Source organism: Schistocerca cancellata, chromosome 10, assembly GCF_023864275.1.
Source record: "Schistocerca cancellata isolate TAMUIC-IGC-003103 chromosome 10, iqSchCanc2.1, whole genome shotgun sequence".
Lineage (NCBI taxonomy): Eukaryota > Metazoa > Arthropoda > Insecta > Orthoptera > Acrididae > Schistocerca > Schistocerca cancellata.
The window spans coordinates 124,446,248-124,460,735 of NC_064635.1; positions in this window are offsets into that span (position 1 = coordinate 124,446,248).

Here is a 14,488-nt window from a genome sequence, read left to right on the forward strand (position 1 = left end):
TGCGTTTCTTTTTGATGGTTGTGGGTGTTACGGTATTGAGCCTAGCAGCAACTGCATTGTGTTCGCTAATCCCTGTATTCGTCACGATACTCACTATCTGTCCAGGATTATTTGTTGCTAAGAGGTCAGGTATGCTTTTGCAACCATTTACGCTCCGTGTGGGCTCATTAACTAATTGTTCAAAATAATTTTCTGAGAAAGCATTCAGCACAATTTCGGATGACGTTTTATGCCTGCCGCCGGCTTTAGACGTATAATTTTTCCAGCTGAGTATGAACACGTGTCAGGTAGGTCCCAACCACACCACCCATCCGCCCCCTGCTCCCGCCACTATAGACATTGGCACCTGCAGAAGGAGAAAGAATTTTCTTTGAATTTTTTAAATTTTTTAAACTGATAAAATATAAATGATATGTAGTTTTGGTGGGAGCGTAAATACACAGCAATCTAATAATTCAGAGAGACAATTAGTATTCCTTTTTTCTAAGAATCTTTTTTTTTTTGTGTACAGGATGAAGGAAAGCTAAGTGGATTGCGAGTGCTGCCTCCAACAGTTACTTAGAGAAGAAAGCTTACTATCTGCATTGAGGGTAGACAATTGTTACAAAACGTGCTTGCTCTGCGCCAATCCCCTCCTGTGGTGTGCATACTGTAAGACCTTCGGTACACACACCATCAGATTATTTGACTTGTCGCTCTAACGAAGTAGGCGAGTGTCAGCAATATGTCTCGTCGTCTTATCGTGGCGTGTTTATCTTCTGCCGTTAGGTCAGACGATAGAAATGCCACTTGCAAGCTTAGAGTAGCAGATTGACTGTGACCAAAATTGACAATCTGAAGTTCCTTTGGTATTGGTACGTTAATCTTATTCTCACATATATCTCTGATACTTGATAAAAGTATCTACACATTTATCTTCATTCCTATGTACAGGAATATGGTAATCTTATTAGGCGCAGACTGAAAATTGACTATAGACTGGTACAGACAAAGGTAGAGCTCGTACAGACTGGTACAGACTGGTACAGACTGGTACAGACTAATGCTGACAGGTACAGACTTGTGCAGACAAATGCAGACTGACTAATCGGAGGTCTGTACACTCGTTATAATACCTCGTGCTTTCATGTATCACTGCGCGAGTGTGATCCATGGGGAGAAAAGGTTCTATGTTAGCAGCAATCTCACTGGCTGCGTTACATACACTCCTGGAAATGGAAAAAAGAACACATTGACACTGGTGTGTCAGACCCACCATACTTGCTCCGGACACTGCGAGAGGGCTGTACAAGCAATGATCACACGCACGGCACAGCGGACACACCAGGAACCGCGGTGTTGGCCGTCGAATGGCGCTAGCTGCGCAGCATTTGTGCACCGCCGCCGTCAGTGGCAGCCAGTTTGCCGTGGCATACGGAGCTCCATCGCAGTCTTTAACACTGGTAGCATGCCGCGACAGCGTGGACGTGAACCGTATGTGCAGTTGACGGACTTTGAGCGAGGGCGTATAGTGGGCATGCGGGAGGCCGGGTGGACGTACCGCCGAATTGCTCAACACGTGGGGCGTGAAGTCTCCACAGTACATCGATGTTGTCGCCAGTGGTCGGCGGAAGGTGCACGTGCCCGTCGACCTGGGACCGGACCGCAGCGACGCACGGATGCACGCCAAGACCGTAGGATCCTACGCAGTGCCGTAGGGGACCGCACCGCCACTTCCCAGCAAATTAGGGACACTGTTGCTCCTGGGGTATCGGCGAGGACCATTCGCAACCTTCTCCATGAAGCTGGGCTACGGTCCCGCACACCGTTAGGCCGTCTTCCGCTCACGCCCCAACATCGTGCAGCCCGCCTCCAGTGGTGTCGCGACAGGCGTGAATGGAGGGACGAATGGAGACGTGTCGTCTTCAGCGATGAGAGTCGCTTCTGCCTTGGTGCCAATGATGGTCGTATGCGTGTTTGGCGCCGTGCAGGTGAGCGCCACAATCAGGACTGCATACGACCGAGGCACACAGGGCCAACACCCGGCATCATGGTGTGGGGAGCGATCTCCTACACTGGCCATACACCACTGGTGATCGTCGAGGGGACACTGAATAGTGCACGGTACATCCAAACCGTCATCGAACCCATCGTTCTACCATTCCTAGACCGGCAAGGGAACTTGCTGTTCCAACAGGACAATGCACGTCCGCATGTATCCCATGCCACCCAACGTGCTCTAGAAGGTGTAAGTCAACTACCCTGGCCAGCAAGATCTCCGGATCTGTACCCCTTGAGCATGTTTGGGACTGGATGAAGTGTCGTCTCACGCGGTCTGCACGTCCAGCACGAACGCTGGTCCAACTGAGGCGTCAGGTGGAAATGGCATGGCAAGCCGTTCCACAGGACTACATCCAGCATCTCTACGATCGTCTCCATGGGCGAATAGCAGCCTGCATTGCTGCGAAAGGTGGATATACACTGTACTAGTGCCGACATTGTGCATGCTCTTGCCTGTGTCTATGTGCCTGTGGTTCTGTCAGTGTGATCATGTGATGTATCTGACCCCAGGAATGTGTCAATAAAGTTTCCCCTTCCTGGGACAATGAATTCACGGTGTTCTTATTTCAATTTCCAGGAGTGTATTAATACGTGGATCGGCGGAAGCAGAATTTGGTCCGTCTCTAAGGCAGCGCCATCTCGTAGTGCGGAGACAGACGAGAGCTGCGCCTGCGCTGTTGTGCTTAGTGGGGTGCACTCTAGTGGGAAAGTTGTGTACGCGCTGACTACGCGGAACTATGTACACAACACCTCCCTAATGACGCCTGCTTCATCCCGACCCTGCACCCCCATTTAAAACCAAACGAGTTAAAATGTGGACTCTACACTTATTGTTTGTAAATCACTTGATCGCTGGCCTTTTTACTTTTGAAATAATAATGGTAATAATAGTAATAATAATGTCTATACTGTCCAGGACCAGCGAATAAATTCCAATCACAGTTAACGAATATCAGCAAAGAACCTGACAAAATCGAAATAACTAAACAAAGTAAGAGACTTAAGAACAATAAAGCATTCAGAGAAGACAGTGTAACTGCAGAACTACTAAAATTAGTTGGCCCTAACTCTGTAAAAGAGATCACTCAAATGACTGGACATGTCTGGAAAACTGAGAAAATACCTGAGGACTGCATAAAAGAGGGGGATAGAACCGATGTTAATAATTAGCGACGAATCCCTCTTCTCCCAGTGACATACAAAATTCTCTTGCAGTATTTACTTGATCAAGCCTAAGGACACTTACAGCTGGTGAATACCAAGCAGGCTTTGGACCGGACAGATCCTGTCCGCAACAAACTCTTAATTTAAAAAAATACTAATCCTTGTCACCAAAGGATTTATAGTAACAATGTTGTAGGTACATTTGTGGATTCTGAAAAGGACTACGACGCAGTTGACCATGAATAGCTTTTTCAAATTTAAAAGAAGAAGGGCTAGATAATAAAATTCCAATACTGATGAAGGAAACGTTAACCGACTCAAGCTCTAAAGCTGAATACATGAGAGAAATTACTGAACCATTTGATATAAAGTTAAATTCATGGGAGAAATTTCTGTACCATTTGATATAAAGACTGCTCTTAGACAGGGAGATGGAGTCTCCCCATTACTGTTTAACTGTGTATTGTAAAATGTAATTACAGAATGGCGAGAGCAAAAGTTGAGTCAAAATATAGATCAATCAATCAAGCTAGGTAGGAGTAATATTAGACTGGTTCGCCTTTGATGACCATCTGCCAAATTTAACTAGCGAAGTTACCGCAGCTCAAAAACAAATTGAAATTCTTAAAGAAGTTGCGGAAAAAGTAGGACTACAAATATCATTCGAAAAAACGGAATATATGACATGCAACAAACGTCAAAGTTTTTGAATACTAAATATGGAAAAAGCAAAATGGGTTTCTCAGTTTAAACAGTTGGGAGAGATCGTACAAGAAAACGGCGTGGAAGAAGTTGCAAACGAAGTTCGCTGTCAAGAAATGGCAACTGGATGCGGATTAACACAAATCACTTATAATAAAAAGATCACTAAATTCAATAAACTTAGGCATTACGGCACTGTAATCAAACCTGAATGTCTTTATGGAGCAGAAACATTAACTGTAAATAGAAAGAGGGATGCTGAAGAAATTTGAAAGAAAGAAATATTATAAGGAAAATATTAAGCCCCAAAATTATTGATGGAGAAACTCATAGGCTGAGAAGTAGTAAGGAAATAGAAGAATACACAGCCATATATGGTGACATGAGAAAACGAAGACTTTTATGGGCACATGAAAAGAATGGTACCCACTAGGTTGGCATAACAACAGCAGAATTTACTAAAACAGAAGTAGGGCCAATACTCAACCAATTAAATGGACCGTTGCGTTTAAGGAGGATCTTAAAGCTTAAAGTATCCGGTATAACTCAGGAACATGTTACAGGTAGAAAAACATCCAGACAAAAGCTATTTGATTGGAAAGTTGGTCAGAGGGAATTCAGAAAACGGACTGGAACACAGTGGTCTGATGAAAGAAAGAGATTTCATTCTGAAAGAATGAAACAAATTTGGACACAAAGGAAGGCCCGCCACCATCTAAAGCGACGTTGATTGGCTGTACCTCGCGTTGTCCTGTTGGGCCCATACGTGAATAATAATAATAATAATAATAATAATAATAATAATGCCAATACTGTGTAGACCCCCAGAGCAATGTAATAGCTATTGCATAGTTATTGTTGTATCGCGCTGCCAATTACTCCATTTATCTGTTGCGAGATAAGTCATGAAACAATTTCTGTTCCATTGTGGGAACTACCTACAACTCAGAGAAACCATTTTCATGAGATATTTGAGCGTACACGATGTGTATGTGACTTTTTTACTGTGACAGAATGATGGTAAAAAGTACAGTCTATGTCTGTAGTGGGTGGAATATATGAAGATGATGTTGTTCATACATTCGTTTCACAAGCTGTAACATCCACCGTATTGTCTCACGTGTTGATGCTAGTATTTGAAAAACCAATCTAGTGATTGGGAATATTACAGTCTTATGAAATATGATAAAAGTAACATTAAAAAAAAAAAATTAGTTTCGTCGCCGAAAGTCATCTGGAAACTTTTGCTTTCACCCCTCAAGTGTGTGTGTGAATTCCTAAGGGACCAAACTGTGGAGGTCATCGGTCCCTAGACTTACACACTACTTTAACTAACTTAAAGTAACTTACGCTAAGGACAACACACACGCCCACGCCCGTGGGAGAACTCGAATCTCTGGCGGAAGGGTCTGCGCAGTCCGTGACATGACGCCTCAAACCACGCGGCCACCCCGTGCGGCTTGTACTCCTCAGAAAATTTCATTTTGTCCCTCACGGGGTTGCAACGTGAATTTACTTTCAGAATTTTTTTCTTAAAGAATTTGCTTTATTTACTGCCGATTCATCAAGAGCATTGACACATTTAATCACACTAGGTGAGGGTGGATGTAGTTGCCAGGAAGTAACTGATGGAAAATTACCTTTAAAACATGTGAATTTTTATTCCTAAAAGCCTTTTCAAAACAGATTTAAAATTAGAAACAGAAAAACAGCCTCGAAAAATCAAGTTACAGTTTTATTTCGAGGCAGAAAGAACAATATTAACAGTATGAGCCTTCGGGCTGAGAAGCTTGCCTGCTCCCTTTCAACACGGCCGTAGTCACGACCGCTCACAACAACCTCTGAAAGACTACACTGGCGCAAATCTGCAACACACCAGATTACTTTAAACAAAACAATTTTTAACAACTCACACAAACATGTAAACTATGCACCCCGTAAGAGGAATGGAAATGGTACAACCCTCGAAGTATTTGCCACCGAAAGTGCAATTTGTTTTTTTTTTAAGGACTCTTACGGTGGAAGGGTGGCAAGCTTATAACCTAAAATGACTATTTAAATAAAACCCATTGTAGTGTTGGCAGAAGACCCAACACCGTGTTACTAGAGGAGGCCGAAATGCACGCGTTTATCTCACGCAGGCTGGCGTGAGGAGGGAAGAACTATACTGACGTGGGGTCTGGAACATGACAAGGAATTAGAATTCAGAAAGCGGCCGTAATTAGTTTCATACTTAACTTTAATCCACTAATGGTGAACGTCGCTCTTGACGGTACAAGATTCGCAATATTATCTATTCAGAATACATTCTTGAAGAATATAGCGGATTGCTAGGTCATAGCAAATGACGTAGCAGAAGGCTATGCTAAACTGTCGTCTCGGAAAATGTGAGCGTATGTAGTCAGTGAACCATCGCTAGCAAAGTCGGCTGTACAACTGGGGCGAGTGCTAGGGAGTCTCTCTAGACTAGACCTGCCGTGTGGCGGCGCTCGGTCTGCAATCACTGATAGTGCCGACACGCAGGTCCGACTTATACTAATGGACTGCGACCGATTTAAAGGCTACCACCTACCAAGTGTGGTGTATGGCGGTGACACCACACCCATAAAATGCAGACTTACATAAAATGTACAACATGCTCTACATTACACATATACCACCTTGCAAGATGATAGGCAAGATAAAAACATATTTCAAGAATTCGGCCTTTAAGCAATAAATTCGTTAACACCGAATCCGACAAACATGACAGAGGCAGCTATTAACGTATGGCAGACCGACAGACAGGCAGACGGACACTAACTGCCCAGCAAGTTGCGGACGAGAGACTGACCAAGAACACAAGTAGAATTTAGCAAGTAGATGAAACATCTCCAATCACTTCTAATAAACTGCGATTTCTGGCGAAGACCTGGCGCAGCACCCCGGAACCGTCCGCTGCCAGCCGCTTCAACGGACGCAGGAAGGCGCGCCGATCTCCCGTCTCACGGCGTCGCAGCTCGCCCCGGCCAGCCCGATGTCGTGGTTTCGCTCCTGTTGCTCTCGTGTGAACCGCGAAGCCACTACCCCTTTCTATACGGCGCTGCCCACTGGACTCACGTGGGGACCTCACAGGCGCCGACGCTCAAGGAGGGCAAATCATCTCGTGTCTCACTGCGCGACCGACCAACCGACCGATCCAACCGCCAATGACCGTTGCCCGAGCAACTCGAACAGACTGGCGGCCTAACGCGCAGACTCAGATGCAGGAATTCAGCCCCGACCGGGCGACCACTAGCTGAGTTCTGTTACTGGCGGAGTAGCAAGACTCATTTTCTGACTTAAAGTTTGATCCAAACGACGAACATACTCGCACTTCGACGACAGACAGACACCAACTGCCGCACAAATGCAAACGAGAGACAGACTAGCAACTGGTGACGCGAGACTGACCCAGACTGACTGACTGACTGACTGGCGAGCTCTTAGCGCCCCTAAAATGCACGTGAACAGGCAACGTTTCCCCGTTCCTACCAGAGGGAGACACCAAAGCGGCGATTGCCACAGCGGCGCACCGCCAGAAACGAAGGGCGACTGCTTTACACTACGCGCTGCGGCGCGCTCTTCAAAACAGTAACTTTTAAAAAATAGTTCAAATGGCTCTGAGCACTATGCGACTTAACTTCTGAGGTCATCAGTCGCCTAGAACTTAGAACTAATTAAACTTAACTATCCCAAGGGCATCACACACATCCATGCCCGAGGCAGGATTCGAACCTGCGACCGTAGCGGTCGCTCGGCTCCAGACTGTTGCTCCTAGAACCGCACGGCCACTCCGGCCGGCAGTAACTTTTACCACAGCTCAGGGGTAAATACCCGCAGATTGGGAACTACTGTTGTAGATCGTATTACCGAAGACGTACCTGTCCTGGTCTTTTTTTTTCCTGTGAGGATTATTTAAACAGGTGGAGGCCGAATTACGCTCCAGTTGTTAGAGGCCGTATTACGATCTTCAGTTTTTTTGTTTGTTTTGGTTTTAGGGCGCAAAACTGCTATGGTCATTAGCGCTCGGTCTGTGACTTAAAAAACAGTAAAAAACCGAAAACGGAAACCAGCAGCAATGGGAACGAAAGTCATAAAATTGGAGAAACTAAAAGCAGAAGGCAAGCTTAAAAATCCACTACAGAAGGGGGTTGGTTGTCCCAAAATAAGCTTCAAATGACTGACATTTTCACTGGCACTAATGAACTCTAGAACGCGATCGGCCGAGCGCGTGTCATCTGCTAAAATTGACGATATATCAGGCGACAGCTGTAGACGGGCGCGTAACGGATTAAAATAGGAGCACTCAATTAAAAGGTGTCTTACCGTCCACAGCTGAGAGCAGAGGGGACAGAGTGGGAGAGGATCGCCGCTTAAAAGATGTCGATGGCTAAAGCGACAGTGCCCTATCCGGAGTCTAGTTAAAATTACCTCCTCCCGACGACGCGTTCGGGAGGAAGAGGTCCAAGCACAAGGAAGAGTTTTCACGTCCCGCAATTTATTTTGGGGAAGTGTCGACCAATGCGCGTGCCATAAATGAACAACACGACGACATAAAACGCTCCGGAGATCGATTGAATAGCTGGCCGAAGAAGAGAGACTGCAGCCTTGGCTGCAATATCGGCCGCCTCATTTCCGCAGATACCAACGTGTCCCGGGAGCCAGAGGAACGCCACCGAGACGCCCCCCCAGGTGGAGCAAGCGCAGACAGTCCTGAATCCGGTGGACCAGAGGGTGCACAGGGTAAAGAGCTTGGAGACTGAGGAGAGAGCTGAGAGAATCGGAGCAGATAACGTACTGTATCCGCTGATGGCGGCGGATGTAGTGGACAGCCCGGAGAACAGCGTAAAGCTCCGCAGTATAGACCGAACACTGGTCGGGAAGCCGAAAGTGATTTGGGGTGTCGCCAACAACATAGGCACTCCCTACACCTAACGATGTTTTCGAGCCATCGGTGTAAATAAATGTGGCTTCCGTCATTTGTGCACATAGAGCAGCAAATGCCCGACGATAAACAAGTGAAGGGGTACCATCCTTGGGAAATCGACATAGGTCACGGAGCAGGCAGATCCGGGGACGGAGCCAAGGCGGTGCTGTACCCCAAGTTGTCAAGAAGATTTTAGGAAAGCGGAAGGAAAGAGAATGGAGCAGTTGACGAAAGCGGACTCCCGGTGGTAGTAGGGAGGAGGGGCGGTCTGCATACCCTACATCAAAGGAGGCGTCGAAAAAAATGTCATGGGCTGGACTAGAAGGCATGGAAGACAGATGGCTAGCATAACGACTCAGAAGGACTGCTCGCCGATTGGTCAGCGGAGGTTCAGCAGTCTCAGCATAAAGGCTTTCCACAGGGCTGGTGTAAAAAGCTCCAGACACTAAACGTAATCCACGGTGGTGGATAGAGTCGAGACGCCGAAGAATAGACGGCCGAGCAGAGGAGTAGACTACGCTTCCATAGTCCAATTTCGAGCGCACTAAGGTGCGATAGAGGCGGAGAAGGACCACTCGGTCCGCTCCCCAGGAGGGTGTTGAGGGATCGCAGACAGCGAGCCGAAAGATACGAAATGTGGGAGGACCAGCATAGTTTTCTGTCAAACATAAGACCCAAGAATTTAGCGACGTCTGAAAACGGAAGGTTGACAGGACCTAGATGTAAGGAGGGCGGAAGAAACTTCTGACGTCGCCAAAAATTAACACTAACGGTCTTACTGGGAGAAAAACGAAAGCCGGTGTCGATGCTCCAAGAGTGGACATCCTTGAAGGCGTCGTTCAAGAAGGCTGGTCCGTTGAGAGCTGTAGTAGATCGCAAAATCGTCCACAAAGAGGGAGCCCGAGACATCAGGAAGGAGACAATCCATAATTGGATTGATGGCAATGGCAAACAGTACAACATTCAGCACGGAGCCCTGGGTACCCCGTTTTCTTGGGAGAAAGTACGGGAGAGAGTAGTGTTCACCCGCACCCTAAATGTGCGCTCTGCCATAAATTCGCGAAGAAAAAGGGGCAGCCGACCTCGAAAGCCCCAAGAGAACAGTGTGCGGAGGATACCTGTCCTCCAACAGGTATCGTATGCTCTCTCCAGATCAAAAAATATTGAACTGTTTGGCGTTTCCGGAGAAATTATTCATGATACAAGTGGAGAGAGCAACAAGATGGTCAACTGCAGAACGATGCTTTCGGAATCCGCATTGGGCAGGTGTTAAAAGACTGCGGGATTCCAGCCACCAAGCTAAACGGTAATTCACCATACGCTCCAAAACCTTACAGACACTACTCGTGAGAGAAATGGGGCGATAGCTAGAGGGGAGATGTTTGTCCTTTCCAGGTTTCGGAACAGGAACGACGATAGCTTCCCGCCATCGTCTGGGAAAAGTACTGTCGGTCCAAATTCGATTATAAAGGCGAAGGAGGTAACGCAGACTATGGGTTGATAATTGCAGCAACATTTGGACGTGGATACCATCCGGTCCTGGGGCGGAGGAGCGAGAAGAAGAGAGTGCATGTTGGAGGTCCCGCATGGAAAAAACAGTATTGTAGCTTTCGCGATTTTGAGAGGAGAAAGCAAGAGGTCGCACTTCCGCTGCACGTTTCTTCTGGAGAAACGCTGGCGGATAATTTGAAGAGCTCGAAATCTCAGCAAAGTGCTGACCCAAGGCGTTAGAAATTGCGACGGGGTCCACTAATGTATCATGCGCGACAGTGAGCCCAGAGGCCGGGAAGAAACCAGGCGCGCCTGCGAACCGTCGAAGCCGACTCCAAACTTCCGAGGAGGGAGTGAAGGTGTTAAATGAGCTAATAAAGAATTTCCAGCTTGCCTTCTTGCTATCGCGGATGACACGACGGCATCGCGCACGGAACTGCTTATAGCGGATACAGTTGGCCAAAGTAGGATGGTGGCGGAAAACGCGGAGAGCACGTCGCCGCTCACGTATTGCGTCACGGCACGCCTCGTTCCACCAAGGAACTGGGGGGCGCCGGGGCAATTCGGAGGTGCGTGGTATTGAACGTTCCGCAGCTGTAAGAATAACGTCTGTAATCTGAGTGACCTCATCGTCGACGCTAGGAAAGTGACGGTCATCGAATGTCGCTAGAGACGAAAAAAGTGTCCAGTCGGCCTGGGCAAACTTCCAGCGTCTCGGGAGCATATATGGCAGTTCAGGCTGCAGTCTAAGGACACATGGAAAGTGGTCACTCGAGTGTGTATCATCAAGGGCGAACCATTCGAAGCGTCGAGCTAGCGGAACGGTACCGACCGCAAGGTCCAAATGAGATAAATTTGTCGTGGAGGCAGACAGAAATGTCGGGACCCCAGTGTTGAGGCAAACTAGATCCGCTTGGTGGAAGACGTCTAGCAAGAGTGAGCCACGTGGACAAGGATGTGGAGATCCCCAAAGCGGGTGGTGGGCATTGAAGTCCCCAACCAGCAAATAGGGGGGTGGAAGCTGACCAAGAAGATGAAGGAGATCAGCTCGTGCCATTGGTGTGGACGATGGAATGTATACAGTACAAAGAGAGAATGTGTATCCAGAAAGGGAAAGACGGACGGCGACAGCTTGGAAGGAAGTGTTTAAGTGGAGTGGGTGATAATGGAGAGTATCATGGAGAATAATCATGAGTCCTCTATGGGCTGGAGTGCCTTCAACAGAGGGGAGATCATATCGGACGGACTGAAAATGAGGGAGAAAAAAGCGGTCATGGGGACGCAGCTTTGTTTCCTGGAGACAGAAGATGACCGGCGAGTAGGATCGTAAGAGGATCGACATTTCATCCCGATTGGCTCGAATGCCGCGGATATTCCAGTGGATAATGGACATAGGGTGAACAGAAAATGGAGGAATGTGACCAAGGTTGCTGTCAACTCAACGACTGCTCAGAGCTTGCGACCGACAGCATGGAATGGCATTCAGCCGAAGGCAGAAGATCCTGATCCATAGGTTGTTCAGGAGCAGCTCCTGCCACCAGCGATCGGCCGGTTGATCGGCCGCCAGCATTGCGCCTCGGCGACACAGAAGACGGCCGAGGGCGATTTCCGCCAGGTGGTGCTGTAGATGGGACACGCCTTGGCGGAGAAGGAGAGGAACTGGGTTTCTTTGTAGCCTTCTTGGAATTATGATGTTTAGATGAAGGAGGAACCGATGGTTGTGAAGTTGGGGTACGTAAAATGTCTTCACGAGTATGCTCTTTTTTCGAAGTCTTGGTGTCTGACTTTTGGGCTCGAGATTTAGCAGAACACGATGAAGGGTGAGCCATAGAGTGGGCAGGCAAAAGTGGTGAGGTTGAACGGGCGATCTTTGCGCTGGCCGATCTGACGACCGTGGCACTAAAGGTGAGGTCGCAAGTCTGCGTGGCCGCCTCCTTTGTTGGCCGAGGAGAAGCAAGGACAGTGCTGTATTTTCCTGTCTGAGGCACGGTGGGCTGTCGACTGGCGAATAGTTTTCGAGCAGCAAAGGTCGACACCTTTTCCTTCACTCTGATTTCCTGGATGAGCTTTTCGTCCTTAAAAACGGGGCAATCTCGAGAGGAAGCAGCGTGGTCACCCATACAGTTGATGCAGCGAGGGGATGGAGGTGGACAAGCACCCTCATGGGCATCCTTGCCACACGTAACACATTTGGCCGGATTGGAACAGGACTGGCTGGTGTGATTGAACCGCTGACACCGATAGCAACGCGTAGGGTTTGGGACGTAAGGGCAAACGGAAATTATGTCATAGCCTGCTTTGATTTTCGATGGACGTTGAACTTTGTCAAATGTCAAGAAGACAGTGCGGGTTGGAATAATGTTTGTGTCAACCCTTTTCATAACTCTATGAACAGCCGTTACGCCCTGGTCAGACAGGTAGTGCTGAATTTCATCGTCAGACAATCCATCGAGGGAGCGTGTATAAACGACTCCACGCGAGGAATTTAAAGTGCGGTGCGCTTCAACCCAGACAGGGAAGGTGTGGAGCAGTGAAGTACGCAGCAATTTTTGTGCCTGGAGGGCACTGACTGTTTCTAACAACAAGGTGCCATTCCGTAACCTGGAACAAGACTTTACAGGACCTGCAATTGCGTCGACACCTTTCTGAATAATGAAAGGGTTGACCATGGAGAAGTCGTGACCTTCGTCAGACCGAGAAACAACAAGGAACTGTGGCAACGATGGAAGAACCGTCTGTGGCTGAGACTCAGTGAACTTACGCTTGTGAGCAGACATAGTGGAAGGTGAGGAAACCATTACGGAAGAATCCCCCATGATTACCGGCGTCTCCGATGGCGCGCTCCTCCCTTGTGGGGGCCCTCTCTGAGGGCACTCTCGCCTTAGGTGATTGTTCACACCTCAGGTCACACCTCCCGACAAACGGACGGAGGGACCAATCGGCACTTTCTGAAGGTATCAGCTCGGGTAATCATCCCTCCCTGGGCCTGGCCGTTACCAAGGGGTACGTACGTGTCCTACCTGTCTACCCGGGGCGGGGAATTACGCGTTACCCCGTCACCGGCTACGCACAAAAAGGCTTGGGTCGGCCTTCAGACACGCACAGGGAGGAAGAAAGAGAAAGGGAAAGGAAAGAAGAGAGGTCTCAAACGCCGCAGCGGAGAAAAGGGTAAAGAGAAGAGGTAAGGAAAAGAGAAAGACAAAGGAAGGAAGAAGACATACAAGCAAAGAAGGCGAAGAATGCGCTACATTTACGAGCGTCCGTCTCCGGACGTAGGCACAAACCATACTCCCAGATGGGGAGAAAGGGAAGGAAAGAGCCAGAGAGAGAGAGAGAGGGGAGGAGGGGCGAAGATGGGGGAGAGGGAAGGATGCGGAAAAGGAAGGTATGCAGCCCGGAAAGGAAGGAGGGCCACATTAGCTCGGGGTCCCATGCTCGCTACGCACGTATCCACAAAAGAGTTGTGGACCCCCTGGGGGGACGATCTTCAGTTGTTAGAGGGCGTATTACGCTCTTCAGTTGTAGGAAACTGCTGTCCAGCAGTGTAGTAGTGCATTGTCTCTGTTTACTTATGGAGCGATACATATGGGGTGAGTACACTGATATGGTTGGTGCGTACTACGTAGCGCACCACAACGGACGAGCTGCACAGCGGGTTTATCAACAATATCCTAATCGCCGCATCCCGCATCATACGACCTTTGCTGCTGTGTAGCAGCGTCTGCGTGAGACCGGGTCATTTAGCAGATTACCCGGACAGGGACGCCGTCGCACGGTAAGAACGCTGCAGTTTGAGGAAGGTGTCTTGCAGCATGTGGAGCGGGATCCTTCAATCAGCACTCGTGCAATTTCACGTAACATGGGGACGAATCAGACGAATGTAAGAACAGTCCATCGAGAGCAATTGTTACGTCCATTTCACTTACATAGTGTCTACAACCTGGAACCAGTTGATTATCCACCCAGAGCACAGTTTTCGCAGTGGTACCTGGATCAGTGTGGAATGCATCCTACATTTCCATCCTCTCTGTTGTTTACCGATGAAGCAACGTTCGGGCGTGATAGTCTTCAACGCGCATAATTGGCATGTTTGGAGTGAGGAAAGCCATATGCCACAGTTACTAGCGCTCATCAAGTGCGGTT